The sequence below is a fragment of the Bufo bufo genome, chromosome 6, assembly GCF_905171765.1.
Source record: "Bufo bufo chromosome 6, aBufBuf1.1, whole genome shotgun sequence".
Lineage (NCBI taxonomy): Eukaryota > Metazoa > Chordata > Amphibia > Anura > Bufonidae > Bufo > Bufo bufo.
In genome coordinates, this window is record NC_053394.1 from 185,668,566 (window position 1) to 185,685,644 (window position 17,079).

Here is a 17,079-nt window from a genome sequence, read left to right on the forward strand (position 1 = left end):
GCTAAGGGCTCTACCATGGCTTGCTAGTCTTGACCTTGTATTCCCTGGGCGGCACGGCACCATAAGAGTGTCTCTGTATTTGGCTTAAGGATCACAGGCTGGTTACCTCGTATGCGGACACAGCAGATTTCTCCTTTGCCATTGGCGAACTTCTGTTGTGCTCTCAGCACACGGATGGTTTGTTGAATACTCCTTTTGGAAGCAGGTGAAGCATTAGGCATAGATTGGTGTAATGCCTCAAGCATTTCATTGTAACAATTCCTAAGGACATTGATTCCTAGGATCACTGCAGAACCACCTTTGTCTCCGTCTTGTACAACAATAACACCTTGTCTAGGTAGGGTGGTTTTTCCTACTTGCAGAGTGGGTTCCCAATAACCATGTATGGGTACGGGTTTCCCGTTGCTAACTGTAAGTTCCAACCAGGATTCTGGTGGTTGTGTAAGTTGGTTCTGGTCCCAGTATTTATCAAATGCAGGTCGTAGGATGGTAGTGACCTGCGATCCGGTGTCCAGTAGGGCGACAAAGGGAATTCCGTTAATTTGAATTGCTACTTTTGGACGGGATCCTACATATCTGGGCATCCAGTTGGGATCTTGTGGACCTATTGGTTTACCACTCGAGGGGCGGTACTCAGCCTCGAGGGTTTCTCGTTTAACTGCCAGCACATTGGTTCTGTATGTCCTATCTTATGACAGTAAGCGCAAATAGGTCGCCTGCGGGCGATGGAGCGGTCATTTAGGCGCCCGCCAGAACTTCTGGGATATATATCTTTGTAGTCAGGAGGGAAAAGTTCTTTTCGTACAGGTCTCTTGTCCTCCAATAATAAAGGCTTCTCCCACTGTTCTAATTTCTGACACACCTTTTCCAGGCTTTTTGTCAAAAAGTTAACTTGTTCTGTCAAGGCTGCTACGGCATCAGGGTCTGGAGATTGGGCTACCTGAGTGGCTACCGGACAACATTTTGAAGGGGTAGCAGGTGTGTGGGCAAGAGTTTTAGCAATTTTTGTAGGCTCTGTCTGCGTACTCTTTCCTAGAATGCTAATGGCTAGCTCTTTAAAGGGGTATTCCCATCTTTATAATCATGCCTCATTCAATTACATCCCCCCCAACAAACTTTTTACTAAATACAACTAATAAAAAAAAAACTACTATTCTTTTAGAATTTCAAAATCCTAAATAACTAGTTTATCAGCGCTGCCCATGGATACGGCCGCCGCTCGCCGGCCGCATCCATTGGCCGCGCTTGCGCACTCCTTCCCTGGTGATCTAGTGGCGGCTCCAATTCTTATTGAGATCGCGCACGTCTCGGGCCGTCCGCGCATGCGCAGATCCATTTTCCTTTGGGCCACGTTGAAGCGCAGCAAAAAGGAAAATAGATCTGCGCATGCGTGACCGGCCGATTAGTTTGTGGAAGGAAGAGAGGACTCAGAGAGCGGACGGCGTGGGAGAGACAGCGGGGTGAGTATTTGTTATATATGAGATTGGGGGCTGATGGAGGCACTTGAGGGGGCAGACGAGTGACTTTTGGGGCGGATGGATGATGATGGGGGCTATATGAGGCTGATGGGGGGGCTAAATGAGGCTGATGGGGGGCTAAATGAGGCTAATGGGGGGGCTAAATGAGGCTAATGGGGGGGCTATATGAGGCTGATGGGGGGCTATATGAGGCTGATGGGGGCTATATGAGGCTGATGGGGAGCTATATGAGGCTGATGGGGGCTATATGAGGCTGATGGGGGCTATATGAGGCTGATGGGGGCTATATGAGGCTGATGGGGGGCTATATGAGGTTGATGGGGGCTATATGAGGCTGATAGGGGGCTATATGAGGCTGATAGGGGGCTATATGAGGCTGACGGGGGCTATATTAGGCTGATGGGGGCTATATGAGGCTGATGGGGGCTATATGAGGCTGATGGGGGCTATATGAGGCTGATAGGGGCTATATGAGGCTTATGGGAGCTATATGAGGCTGATGGGGGGCTATATGAGGCTGATGGGGGCTATATGAGGCTGATGGGGGCTATATGAGCCTGATGGGGGTTATATGAGGCTGATGGGGGCTATATGAGGCTGATGGGGGCTATATGAGGCTGATGGGGGCTATATGAGGCTGATGGGGGCTATATGAGGCTGATGGGGGCTATATGAGGCTAATGGGGGGCTATATGAGGCTGATGGGGGCTATATGAGGCTGATGGGGGCTATATGAGGCTGATGGGGGCTATATGATGCTGATGGTGGACATATGAGGCTGATGGGGGCTATATGAGGCTGATGGTGGCTATATGAGGCTGATGGGAGCTTTGATGCATATGGGGGGCTATATGAGGCTGATGTGGAGGCTATATGAGGCTGATGGGGGCTATATGAGGCTGATGGGGGCTATATGAGACCGATGGTGGCTATATGAGGCTGATGGGGGACATATGAGGCTGATTGTGGCTATATGAGGCTGATGGGGGCTATATGAGGCTGATGGGGGCTTTGATGCATATGGGGGGCTATATGAGGCTGATGGGGGCTATATGAGGCTGATGGGGGCTATATGAGGCTGATGGTGGACATATGAGGCTAATGGGGGCTATATGAGGCTGATGGTGGCTATATGAGGCTGATGGGGGCTTTGATGCATATGGGGGCTATATGAGGCTGATGGTGGCTATATGAGGCTGATGGGGGCTATATGAGGCTGATGGTGGCTATATGAGGCTGATGGGGGACATATGAGGCTGATGGTGGCTATATTAGGCTGATGGGGGCTTTGATACATATGGGGGTTATATGAGGCTGATGGAGGCTATATGAGGCTGATGGGGGCTATATGAGGCTGATGGTGGCTATATGAGGCTGATGGTGGACATATGAGGCTGATGGGGACTATATGAGGCTGATGGTGGCTATATGAGGCTGATGGGGGCTTTGATGCATATGGGGGGCTATATGAGGCTGATGGGGGCTATATGAGGCTGATGGGGGCTATATGAGGCTGATGGTGGCTATATGAGGCTGATGGGGGACATATGAGGCTGATGGGGGCTATATGAGGCTGATGGGGGCTATATGAGGCTGATGGAGACTTTGATGCATATGGGGGGCTATATGAGGCTGATGGGGGCTATATGAGGCTGATGGTGGACATATGAGGCTGATGGTGGACATATGAGGCTGATGGGGGCTATATGAGGCTGATGGGGGCTATATGAGGCTGATGGGGGCTTTGATGCATGTGGGGGGCTATACGAGGCTGATGGGGGCTATATGAGGCTGATGGGGGCCATATGAGGCTGATGGGGGCAATATGAGGCTGATGGGGGCTATATGAGGCTGATGGGGCTATATGAGGCTGATGGGGGCTTTGATGCATATGGGGGGCTAAATGAGGCTGATGGGGGCTATATGAGGCTGATGGGGGCTATATGAGGCTGATGGGGGCTATATGAGGCTGATGGGGGCTATATGAGGTTGATGGGGGCTTTGATGCATATGGGGGGCTATATGAGGCTGATGGGGGCTATATGAGGCTGATGGGGGCTATATGAGGCTGATGGGGCTATATGAGGCTGATGGTGAACATATGAGGCTGATGGGGGCTATATGAGGCTGATGGTGGCTATATGAGGCTGATGGGGGCTTTGATGCATATGGGGCTATGCGAGGCTGATTGGGGCTATATGAGGCTGATGGGGGCTATATGAGGCTGATGGTGGCTATATGAGGCTGATGGGGCAATATGAGGCTGATGGGGTCTATATGAGGCTGATTGGGGCTATATGAGGCTGATGGGGGCTATATGAGGCTGATGGTGGCTATATGAGGCTGATGGGGCAATATGAGGCTGATGGGGTCTATATGAGGCTGATGGGGGCTATATGAGGCTGATGGTGGCTATATGAGGCTGATGGGGGACATATGAGGCTGATGGGGGCTATATGAGGCTGATGGGAGCTATATGAGGCTGATGGGGGCTTTGATGCATATGGGGGGCTATATGAGGCTGATGGGGGCTATATGAGGCTGATGGGGGCTATATGAGGCTGATGGGGCTATATGAGGCTGATGGTGAACATATGAGGCTGATGGGGGCTATATGAGGCTGATGGTGGCTATATGAGGCTGATGGGGGCTTTGATGCATATGGGGCTATGCGAGGCTGATTGGGGCTATATGAGGCTGATGGGGGCTATATGAGGCTGATGGTGGCTATATGAGGCTGATGGGGGACATATGAGGCTGATGGGGGCTATATGAGGCTGATGGGGTCTATATGAGGCTGATGGGGGCTATATGAGGCTGATGGTGGCTATATGAGGCTGATGGGGGACATATGAGGCTTATGGGGGCTATATAAGGCTGATGGGAGCTATATGAGGCTGATGGGGGGCTATATGAGGCTGATGGGGGCTATATGAGCCTGATGGGGGTTATATGAGGCTGATGGGGGCTATATGAGGCTGATGGTGTCTATATGAGGCTGATGGGGGCTATATGAGGCTGATGGGGGCTATATGAGGCTGATGGGGGCTATATGAGGCTAATGGGGGGCTATATGAGGCTGATGGGGGCTATATGAGGCTGATGGGGGCTATATGAGGCTGATGGGGGCTATATGAGGCTGATGGTGGACATATGAGGCTGATGGGGGCTATATGAGGCTGATGGTGGCTATATGAGGCTGATGGGAGCTTTGATGCATATGGGGGGCTATATGAGGCTGATGTGGAGGCTATATGAGGCTGATGGGGGCTATATGAGGCTGATGGGGGCTATATGAGACCGATGGTGGCTATATGAGGCTGATGGGGGACATATGAGGCTGATTGTGGCTATATGAGGCTGATGGGGGCTATATGAGGCTGATGGGGGCTATATGAGGCTGATGGTGGACATATGAGGCTAATGGGGGCTATATGAGGCTGATGGTGGCTATATGAGGCTGATGGGGGCTTTGATGCATATGGGGGGCTATATGAGGCTGATGGGGGCTATATGAGGCTGATGGGGGCTATATGAGGCTGATGGTGGCTATATGAGGCTGATGGGGGACATATGAGGCTGATGGTGGCTATATTAGGCTGATGGGGGCTTTGATGCATATGGGGGTTATATGAGGCTGATGGAGGCTATATGAGGCTGATGGGGGCTATATGAGGCTGATGGTGGCTATATGAGGCTGATGGTGGACATATGAGGCTGATGGGGGCTATATGAGGCTGATGGGGGCTATATGAGGCTGATGGGGGCTTTGATGCATATGGGGGCTATATGAGGCTGATGTGGGCTATATGAGGCTGATGGGGGCTATATGAGGCTGATGGTGGCTATATGAGGCTGATGGGGGACATATGAGGCTGATGGGGGCTATATGAGGCTGATGGGGACTTTGATGCATATGGGGGGCTATATTAGGCTGATGGGGGCTATATGAGGCTGATGGTGGACATATGAGGCTGATGGTGGACATATGAGGCTGATGGGGGCTATATGAGGCTGATGGGGGCTTTGATGCATGTGGGGGGGCTATACGAGGCTGATGGGGGCTATATGAGGCTGATGGGGGCCATATGAGGCTGATGGGGGCAATATGAGGCTGATGGGGGCTATATGAGGCTGATGGGGCAATATGAGGCTGATGGGGGCTTTGATGCATATGGGGGGCTAAATGAGGCTGATGGGGGCTATATGAGGCTGATGGGGGCTATATGAGGCTGATGGGGGCTATATGAGGCTGATGGTGGCTATATGAGGTTGATGGGGGCTTTGATGCATATGGGGGGCTATATGAGGCTGATGGGGGCTATATGAGGCTGATGGGGGCTATATGAGGCTGATGGGGCTATATGAGGCTGATGGTGAACATATGAGGCTGATGGGGGCTATATGAGGCTGATGGTGGCTATATGAGGCTGATGGGGGCTTTGATGCATATGGGGCTATGCGAGGCTGATTGGGGCTATATGAGGCTGATGGTGGCTATATGAGGCTGATGGGGGACATATGAGGCTGATGGGGGCTATATGAGGCTGATGGGGTCTATATGAGGCTGATGGTGGCTATATGAGGCTGATGGGGGCTTTGATGCATATGGGGGGCTATATGAGGCGGATGTGGGGGCTATATGAGGCTGATGGGGGCTATATGAGGATGATGGGGGCTATATGAGGCTGATGGGGGCTATATGAGGCTGATGGTGGCTATATGAGGCTGATGGGGGACATATGAGGCTGATGGGGGCTATATGAGGCTGATGGTGGCTATATGAGGCTGATGGGGGCTTTGATGCATATGGGGGGCTATATGAGGCTGATGGGGGCTATATGAGGCTGATGGTGGCTATATGAGGCTGATGGTGGCTATATGAGGCTGATGGGGGACATATGAGGCTGATGGGGGCTATATGAGGCTGATGGTGGCTATATGAGGCTGATGGGGGCTTTGATGCATATGGGGGGCTATATGAGGCTGATGTAGGGGCTATATGAGGCTGATGGGGGCTATATGAGGCTGATGGGGGCTATATGAGGCTGATGGGGGACATATGAGGCTGATGGGGGCTATATGAGGCTGATGGGGGCTATATGAGGCTGATGGTGGCTATATGAGGCTGATGGGGGACATATGAGGCTGATGGGGGCTATATGAGGCTGATGGGGGCTATATGAGGCTGATGGTGGCTATATGAGGCTGATGTGGGGGCTATATGAGGCTGATGGGGGCTATATGAGGCTGATGGGGGCTTTGATGCATATGGGGGGCTATATGAGGCTGATGGGGGCTATATGAGGATGATGGGGGCTATATGAGGCTGATGGGGGGCTATATGAGGCTAATGGGGGCTATATGAGGCTGATGGGGGACATATGAGGCTGATGGGGCTATATGAGGATGATGGGGGCTATATGAGGATGATAGGTGCTTTGATGCTTATGGGGGCTATATGAGGCTGATGGGGGCTTTGATGCATATGGGGGCTATATGAGTCATATGGGGGGCTATTTGAAGATGATGGGGGCTGTTTGAGGCATATGGGGGCTGATGGATGTGGCAGAGCAGAATATGCTGATGTTCTGCCATAGTTATAGTGGGGAAGGGAATAGACAGATGTAGCAGAGCTGTATGCGCGGGTCAGCATCAATGCTGGTGTTATAGAGAAACCGATGTAGCAGGGGCGAATATGGCTGCTGTTCGAACACCGTGCTGGTTGAAGAGATAAACGGACAGATGTAGCAGAGCTGTATATGAAGCTTTTCAGACACAATGCTAGTGGGGGAGTAGATTAAAGATGTAGCAGGGCTGTATAGGAAGCCATTCAGCCAAAGTGATGTTAGGGGACTGGAGAATACACATGCAGCTGAGCTGTATATGCATCTATAAATATACATAGTGTAAGGTTTATACACAACTGGAGTACAGCTGTAATGGAAACAAATCTGCATCAGTACTGGTGGGTGGGGGATGGTCAAACTTTTGAGCTAATGTATAATACGAAATTATAGGGACAAAGGAACGGCCATTATGGGATGTAATTTTAGTTACTGGGATATATGGTGGACAGAAAGGATTTGTTGGAGAATGGAGAGGCCTTTATGGGATGGGATGGAATATGATTCACAGGTATATATGTTGTACAACAAGGATTTTATAGGGACAAAGCAAAGGGCACTTGAAGATTAAAATAAAATTAATTTTATTTATATATTTTTTTTTTTATTTCCAGTATACGATTCTGGAGATTCCTGCTTGCATTACAGCGTGTTATTATCTCGACTCTTGAAATCCAATTTACTAACATCTATTCCAGGAAATAGTACGCCTGTTGACTGATTTCAACGGTAAGAGAGCATGTTTTGTTTTATTTTACATATATATATATAGATATATATCCAAGAAAAAGGACGGCACTCCAGCAGGATGAAGGTGAAGTTAATCTTTAATCAACCATACGGTGCAACGTTTCGGCTCCAAAAACTGAGCCTTTCTCAAGCAGAGGTACAAATCAAGTGAAGACAAATATATAGGTGACTTAATTAGGAATCCAAATCATGTGATCACGCCACACCCTGTGGGCGTGTTACAAAAGTGACAGTTGTGTAAACATGATGAAATACATAGTACAAGTGAAAGATAAGGCAAATGAAAAGGTTACATGTATCCAATGTTAGCATATCTAACTATAAAAACATAAATCAGGCATACATGCAGGACATTTGCGTACATGAGTGAGGGGGCGGACCCATCGATCAGGTGCATTAAAAAAGTGAACAATCGGTGGATGCGTCCGATAATATAAACGGAGGGATGATCAAGAGGACACATAATAACGGCGAGGGGCACCAACCATGCGATCGTTAGACACAGTAAACATACCACTAGTCTGGAGCGGCGTAGCATCAGTCAGGGGGCGGTGGCGGTTTGCTCTTGCGTCACTGCAGCGCCACACAGAACAGCCTGGGTACGTAACGGCGCATGCCCAGTAAGCATCCAGTAAGCATCCAATGCCCAGGACGCCATCTTGGAAGCTGGAAAGATGCCCATACCCTATATTCAGATACCCAACCTGTTCAGTAATAGGGTATTGCGATTCAGACCAGTGCAGACTGCCCAGAAACCAGATCGTCCACATACTGCAACCTGACCAGAGCACACCAACATCACGGAAAACCACGATGTAAAGAGCAATCTCTGTCAGGAGTATCTGATTACACTCATACCCAAGAGGGTTCTCCTCCAACAGGTACCCAGGTATCATAGGGAGCAAATCTATACCAGGGTTGAAAGGATTGCAACAGCACCATATCGGCCCAAGGCATGTTTAATGAACAATCCCCCAATACAAACCGAATCCAGAAGTGGAAAAAAGATAAATGTATAAAAAAACAACTAAAAAACTTTTGTAAAAAAAGAGAGAGAAAAAACGCATAGTTGCTAGGGATGTCTCCCTCCCGTATAGAATGATGTGTCCACTTTACCCATGAGCTCCATCCCTCGGAATGATAAGTGCAAGTGGTCTGTGAATGAGAAAAAAAATATATTCAAATTACTGTAAATACAGAAAATTTTAAATAAATACTCTCAGTGTGTACACAAAAACACCTTAGCATAACCTGCGAGGCACAGGAGGCAAACCCACCCTCACACAACCTCCCCAAAGTTAAACTCTATGTTTAATCCATTTGGTCTAAGGCTGTTAAGCCTATGGATCCAACCAAGTTCCTTACGTTTGAGTATCCTAGACCTATCTCCGCCACGTCTGGGCTGAGGCACATGGTCGAGGATCCAAACTATCAGATCCCCCTCCTTGTGTCTGGCCTCAGAGAAATGCTTAGAAACCGGAAGATCGAAGCGTTTCTTCCGGATACTTAAGCGATGGTTGTTCAGGCGGGTCTTGAGGTCGGTCGTCGTTTCACCAACATAGAGTAGTTTGCACGGACAAGAAAGCACGTAGATAACGTAGCTAGAATTGCAAGTGAGATGAAACAAGATGTTGTGGGATTCACCCGTAAGGGGATGAGTGAATGTTTTCCCCTTTCGGATGTACCTGCAGTTAACGCACCCCAGACAGGGAAAACAACCCAAGCCTGGTTGCGTTAGTGCAGTTTGCCTAAGGGACCCTTTAGAGCCAATGTCGGCCCTGACCAATTGGTCACGAAGATTTCTTGAGCGGCGGTAGGAGAACAATGGGGGACATTGGAACTCTGGTATCTCCTTGAAACAAGATCCAAGGAGATCCCAGTGTTTCCTAACAACTTTGTTGATAGAAGGGCTAAGTTAGTTATAGACAGACACGAACGAAATCCTGGCTGCTTTCTGTACGATCTTTTGCTGGGACAACAATGTGTTCCTGTCAAAACCGCGTGCCCTGACCATGTGATCATCTAGTAATCGTTTCGGGTACCCCCTGTCACGAAATTTCTTTGCCATGGATTCCAGGGACGTATTGGACTCTTGTTCGTCTGAGACGACACGTTTAACCCTCAGGAACTGTGAAAAAGGAAGTGACTGAACCATTCTCCTGGGGTGACAGCTATTGTAGCACAGGAAGGTATTAGTGTCCGTGGGTTTAGTGTATAATGCTGTGTGCAATACACCGCCATCATACACAACCCTGGTGTCCAGGAACTGAATGTCTGTTTTGGAATAGACGATAGTGAACTGTAAATTGGGATCATGACTGTTTAGAAAGGCATGAAACTCAGTAAGTTCCACCTCGCTGCCTGTCCATATGAGGAAGATGTCGTCGATGTATCTCCACCACCTCAGTACATGACTGAAGTGGTGGGACAGATAGACGACATCTTCCTCATAGCACCGCATAAAAATATTCGCATAGGTGGGGGCCACGTGAGACCCCATGGCCACACCCCGCTGCTGCAAATAATAGACATCCTTAAAAAGAAAATAGTTATAATGAAGAACAATATTGAGTAAATCAATAATGAAATCAGAGGCATGGGAAGTGTAAGATGACCTCATGAGCATTTTTCTGACCGCCTGGACACCACTCTCATGCACTATGGACGTGTAAAGTGATGTAACATCAAATGATGCCAACATTAATGAATCCACCTGTGTCACATCAGTATCACGTAGCTTTACGAGAAAATCTGATGTATCCTGAATGTAAGAAGACCCACCAGTAGAGAATTCTCGCAATACTTTGTCCAGAAAGATAGCTATGCTGCTGAAGATGGAATCCGACCCTGAGACGATGGGACGTCCCGGGGGATCAATGAGGGTCTTGTGAATCTTGGGCAGCACATAAATCACCGGAGTGACCGGATGTGCCACCTCAAGAAACTCACAAAGACCCCCATCGATAATACCAGCAGCCATAGCATCCTTCAGACAGCTGCGGATAACACCAGCTATCCTGAACCTGGGATCAGAGTCCAGGACTTTGTAGACATGTGGGTCACCTAATTGCCACATGACCTCTTGGACATATTTGTTGGTGTCCATCACGACAACAGCACCACCCTTGTCTGCAGGTTTCAGAACAAGGGTGGGGTCAGATCTCAAGGCATCAAGAGTCTCAATCTCAGCGCTAGTGAGGTTAGGGTGTCTGAAGACAGGATCCCCCTGTGTGGAAGACCTGAGTTCAGAGAGCCCCCGTCTGACCGCACTGATATATGCCTCTACAGCTGGTTCGTGGATATTAGGTGTGAAATTACTCTTCAAAAATAAATTGAGAGATCCTAGTGTGAATTCACTAGTCTGGGGTCTCTCAATACTAATCTTATTATGATGCCATACTTTAAGTTTGATGCGGCGAAAAAAGGAAAACAAATTGGATTCCAGTTCAAACCAGTTCACAGAGGAGCTGGGACAAAATGAAAATCCTTTTGATAAGACACTCACTTGTGTGGAAGTCAGTTCTTTAGAAGATAAATTGACCACGATCATCTTTTCTTCCCCACGTTGCTCTTGGTTGCCGCAGGTCGGTTTTTGTTGCTCCGCAACCTGCCTGGACCTCCTGTGTCCACGTCCACCTCTCCTGATGCGTCGCCCCGGCTTGCTGGAGTCTGTGGATCCTGGTCTAAAAAAGACTGCTCGCTGTTAGTGGAAATCTGTGTAGTTTTCCTTCTTTTCCTGACATCTTTCTGTTGTGTGCTAAACTGTCGCTCTGACTGCCAGTTATAGATGTTGCCCTTTTTGTAGTCTTCAGTGTCTCTACACCACTTAATTTTTTTGCTCTCCTCGGAGTCAGTCTGAAAGAGCTTCATCTGAGCAGACATGTCCTCCATATATTTAGTAAAGTCCTCATTAGGTAAGAGTGTTTGGAGATTGGTCTCAAGCTCACGTATATCGCAATTCAGAATAGCAAGTTCATGCAGAACTCAATGTTCAGTAGTATGAAGTCAAGGGAGTAGCGATTAGATAGCGCCTCAAACTTCTTACAGAAAATGGAATTATTGAAGAAAAGGTTAGGCCGTATGTTGGACCGCATTCCTCTTGGAATTTTTTGCGTTTTGTGATACTCCCCCAAAGTCATCATATGCAGACGAAGGGATACCATGCGTTTAGAAACATTCTCAAATTTACGTTTCTTTGATGGAAGGAGTGTTGAGGAAAGTGGCATCTCCTCCTATGTCACGCAGTATGCGTTCGGTATCTTCAGCTGTGTACACACAACCGTAGGTTGAAACAGATTCAGGATTAGACATAATGAAAATTAAAAAAATGAAATGCAGAAAAAGCTGTGAGCACTTCTAGCTTTAGGTGGTAGGGTGAAGACCCCAAAACTTTAATCCCAGCAACGTTTCGGCCTGCTCAATGAGGCCTTTATCAAGCTACATAACAGTGCATACAACCAGGTATATATACCCACAGTTCAATAGGTGCCAAATACAATCAGTGAATACACGTCATCAATTAGGTCACATGATCATTAACCACATCATCACATGACACTATGTGTGTGATCTACATTACTTAATACATCCATACAAAAGTTACAAAAGTTATAAGTGATCATACTTCATTATTATAAAGTGTACACTCCAATTTACATATGTGTCTTATATTTTGTTACACAGAATACGTGTCCCTTACGTGCATACTCCAGATCGTGAATCTGGTGCATAAGTGTTCAGTGCATAAAGGGTTAAAATCCATTGTTAATGATGCAACTGCATCATATCTAAAATTAAAAGCAGTGGGACTCACCGCCTGTGGACCCGCCGAGCCAGCCAGCGTTGGCGTCCCTCCTTCAGCAGTGCGCATGCGCCGGGCCAGACGTCTCTCACCCCACCCCCGCCAACGCCGCGCACCTACGCACATACTCCATGGACCGCAACGTAATCCAATGAAGCGCATCGCAGGCACAGCAGCAGAGAGGGGAAGGGCAAGGTCATGTGACACGACAGCAGTCGCACAGCGTCGGGGGGCGTGTTCAGTATCCATGGAGATGTGGGATATATATCCCAATGCGGTGAATGGCGGAAGTGTCAGGAATGGCACACAATGCACAAGACTGCATGTCATAGTACATCCTTAACATCAGTACGTGGGGATGGCCGTGGGCAGCAGCAATCACACTCGGCCCTAGCCAGAGGCGATCCCAGCATCCCACCCGGCGCCCCACTAAACTGCAGGATAGTTTCGTGCAGCTCCAATGGGACAAACCCTTCCCATCTACTCGCACCAAAAGTAATAATACATGTGTATACCAACCGGCATCCAGGCTTGTGGCCAGTAACATGGCATACACTGTCTCCGAGAATATTACTGGCTATAAGATAACATGCTTAGATAAATAAAAATAAACATATTGTGCACCATGTAGCCCACTCCAGCACACATCAGCCACCGTCCGCAAATTCATCTCACAATGGTCACTTCCTCACTAGCGTACTCAGGGGGTCCACATGCGGCTCCATCCATATTACAGACAAAGGGTCATTAGGCTCATCCAGAAGTTATCTGAAATAAATGAAAATTGTATAAACATACAAGAGATGCAATAAGTTCAAAAAAGCCAGCACTGTTATACATCCCCCAAACCAGACCAGATGACCAAGATCCCCATGTTCAATAAGCTAACTACACATTCCCTATCCACACAGTTCCCATCTACATTCTGCATTGAGGCCATCAGGCTTCAATGTGTGTAAACTATGGATCCACATAATCTCACGTTGTTTCAACAATCTCTCCCTATTGCCTCCCCTTTTAAGTGGGGGGATATGATCTATCACCCTGAACTTGAGGTCCTTCTCCCTGTGTCCAGCTTCAACAAAGTGTTTGGGCACAGGGAGATCTCTCCTCTTTTGGCGAATAGAATACCTATGATAGTTCATTCTAGTCTTCACCTCACAGATTGTTTCCCCCACATACAAAAGATTGCAGGGGCAGGACAGAAGATAGACGACAAATGAACTATCACAGGTTAAGAAGTGTCGTATTTCAAATTGCGTGTGCATAAATTTCTCCCCTTTCAGCATATAGCTACAATTAACACAACTTAAACACGGATAACATCCATATTTTATGCGACCTATATAAGTCTGAACCGAGGCCCTATTACCAGCCACCTCTGCTCTGACTAATTTGTCTCTCAAGCTGTCAGCTCTCCTATATGACATTAGGGGTGGTACGGCAAATTCTTTAACCTTGCCGAAATTACTACTGAGTATAGGCCAATGTTTCTTGATGGCACCTGCTATCTGGTAGCTACCCTCAGTGTATGTAGAGATGAATGGCACCCTAACATGTTTGTTAACTTCCTTAGGGCCCTTGGATTCCAATTCATCCAACTGTCTATGGACCAATCTTCTTGGATACCCTCTGTTAGTGAATTTGTCTGCCATTTCTGACAGTCTCTTAATCCGTAACTGTGGATCTTTCACTATACGCTGCACGCGGAGAAACTGACTCCGTGGCAATGGTTTTACCATAGACCGCGGATGGCAGCTCTCAAACCTCAATAGTTTATTACAGTCCGTTGGCTTGGTGAACAAATCCATCACTAATCCGGCATCCTGTTTCATAACCATGGTGTCCAGAAATTGGACCTGCTCAGTGGAGTACGTAAGAGTGAACTGGATCTCAGGATCCATTTCATTAAAAAATTCATGAAAACTAGCCAACTCACCCTCAGTGCCGTCCCAGATGGCAAAAACATTGTCTATGTATCTCCACCACCCCCGCACATGGCTGTAGTGGTGGGACACATAGACGTGTTCAGCCTCCAGGCCCGACATGAAGATGTTGGCGTAAGTCGGCGCCATATTTGAACCCATTGCGGTTCCCCGCTGTTGAAGGTAGTAACCATCTTGAAACGCAAAATAGTTGTATCTAAGTACCACACTGAGCATGAGATATATATATAGAGATATATTATAATACTATATTCAAAATATTAATCTAACCCCATTTGTTGATTGTTGTATTTTCAATTGGTTTGGTAGAGGCCAACAACGTGTATTTAGTTTCGGTCTACGTAGATGAGGTGTTCCTCAAATCTAACAACTTTTACCACAGCTATGATTGATAAGCGGATCAATTGGTCAGCAAACCATAATTATGATCTACTGTGAGAAAAAGCAAATCTAGATCACAATTTTTTTAATTTTTTTATTGTTTGTGGTATTTTGAATTTGATATAAATTCTAATGAAGCCTATTTTATCAACTTTTACAGATCACTAAATTTGGAATTTCCAACATGCCCTCGTGCATTATAAAGGGATGTACCCACACCTGGAAAAACAAAGAAAAAAATATCATAATGCATGTCTTTCCAAAAGATCCCAGAATAGTCCGGAAATGGCTTGAGCAGGCTCCTGACCATTTTCCAAACGTGGACGAATGGCTTGAAAAAATCTTGGAAACACAAAAAAAAAAAAGATAATTATCGATTGTGCTCAAAGCACTTTGACTATTTTTCATATGAAGAAGGAGGATTGCGTAAAAAATTACGTCGTGATGCTGTGCCCACCATTTTCCCACCAAAAATTTGCAGTACCCGGGATTCATCGGATGCAACTACTGAGACGGAAAGTCAGACAACTTCCGAATCATTTGTTAGTTTAGAATCACGCTCCGCTACTCCTTTAGGAGATATTTCCGGAGAAGTAGTTGGACAAACTAAAACTTCCGATGGAACATTGCCAACAATAGCAGCTACCCCATGTGTCAAAAGAAAACCAAAAAGAAGAAGGGTATCAGAACATCAAAACACACAAGTTGTGTCACATCCGGTTGGTTCAAGTGGGAATGTCGTTCTACACGGTGAAATGAATCTCCTGGGAAGCACGATCCAACTTCACCTGCCAATTACTGCAACTGTTACAGACACCAATGTTTTACTTCCTAATTATAGCTTGCCAACCATGGTTGATAAGTCAACAAATACTGACATATATTGGTTGTAAGGATCATAAGACATTTGTCCTTGATACTAGTTATGTTTCCAAAGTCAATATTGGTATCCAGACCAAAAAAATAAGATATCGTCAACGAGGAACACAGTGTTGTCTATTGAAGGACCGTGTAAAAAGTGCCAAAGGATCTTTTTCTGGAAAAAATAATAAAAAAGGAAAAACCTCTGAAAAAACATCACTCGCGAGTGGTAAAGGACAGTTGAACAAAGATGAAAGTTCAGATAATGGCCAAATAGACCTGTTAGAAGAAGAAATTGAACCATCCAAGCATTCTGACTATGATAATATACAATTCAGTGAAGACATTGAGATGTCACAAAGTTTATTTTATTCGACACCATTGAGTGCTGCCAAACTGTGCAGCAGATTAGAAATAAAAGAACTGTCACCTTTGAAGAAAACAAACATTAGAGATTGTCATACAATTCAATTTACAAGTAGAAATTTAGTGGAAGATGAAAATGATGCTATAGAAGAAGAACCTGATTTATCACCGGGGGTAATTATTGAATCTGATGAAGAGGAAGACGAAGATTTATCTACATTCCTAGAAGACTTTGAGGATGAGATAGAGCCACTAGATTAAGTTACAATCGATAAGAACCAAATGGATATAATTGGAGGTGATATCAAAGACCCTGTTATTGATATTTTTTTTATAGTTTTCGAAAGTTGCCTGGATAGTCTGATCAGTATGATTCCATGCCAATATAGGAAGTCATGTGGGAGTCAACTAACTCATAAGAAAATTAGACAGATAGGATCTGCGATTAACTTGGATGTGAAATGTGTCCGGGGTCACATTCAACTACTATGGACCAGCCAGCCGCGAGTAAATCGCATTTCCGCTGGCAACCTACTCTTGTCTAGTGCAATAGTGCTTAGTGGGAACCACTTCCTCAAAATATATATTTTTTTGATATAATAAATATTTTTATGATATCTCGTTCAACCCATTACCGTTACCAGCCAAAATACATTTTTCCAAGCATACACGAAGAATGGCAACAAGAACGTGCAAAAATTGTCTCTGCACTAGGAAGATCAGCGGTATGCTTGGCGGGTGACGGTCAATCTGACAGCCCTGGTTTTTCAGCTAAATATTGTATATATACAATGATGGAGACTGACCAAGGAAAAATAGTCGACTTTAGTGTGGTACAAATAATTCTTCCGGCATCTTCAGTTAGCCTA

At 46.5% G+C, this 17,079-nt stretch overlaps 1 long non-coding RNA gene across 1 annotated transcript; it reads left to right on the plus strand.

The window, feature by feature from the left end:
* The first annotated feature begins 1,032 nt into the window (after positions 1–1,032).
* Positions 1,033–15,803, plus strand: LOC121004668. The gene is made up of 3 exons (XR_005779805.1): positions 1,033–1,063; positions 7,720–7,834; positions 15,144–15,803. It is a non-coding gene; the product is annotated as an uncharacterized LOC121004668 (long non-coding RNA).
* Positions 15,804–17,079: the final 1,276 nt, after the last annotated feature.